The sequence below is a fragment of the Nannospalax galili genome, unplaced genomic scaffold (assembly GCF_000622305.1).
Source record: "Nannospalax galili isolate Female #2095 unplaced genomic scaffold, S.galili_v1.0 scaffold293, whole genome shotgun sequence".
NCBI classification, from domain to species: domain Eukaryota; kingdom Metazoa; phylum Chordata; class Mammalia; order Rodentia; family Spalacidae; genus Nannospalax; species Nannospalax galili.
The window spans coordinates 8,780,635-8,781,010 of NW_008337147.1; positions in this window are offsets into that span (position 1 = coordinate 8,780,635).

Here is a 376-nt window from a genome sequence, read left to right on the forward strand (position 1 = left end):
GTTTTAAATTATTTGTAACTGTTTTAGCCTTTATTATTACATGAGAACTATAACTATAAAGAATACATATTTTTATGTTGGTATAAATAGAAGAAATATTAAAAAATATGTATAGTTAAAAAATTATTCCAAATAAATGGGAAATCATGTGATGCTTGTATTTCTGAATCTAGCTTATTTCTCTTAACATGATAATTCCCATACCATCTATTTTCCTGCAATTGATATGATTTCATTCTTTTTAATGGCTGAATAGTACACTATTATGTCATTTTGCCACATTTTATTTATCTATTCAGAAAGTAGAGGAAGACTATTGGACAATAGGAATTGGACAGCAGGAGTGGGGCTTGGGGGATAAATGTGGGCAAGGGGG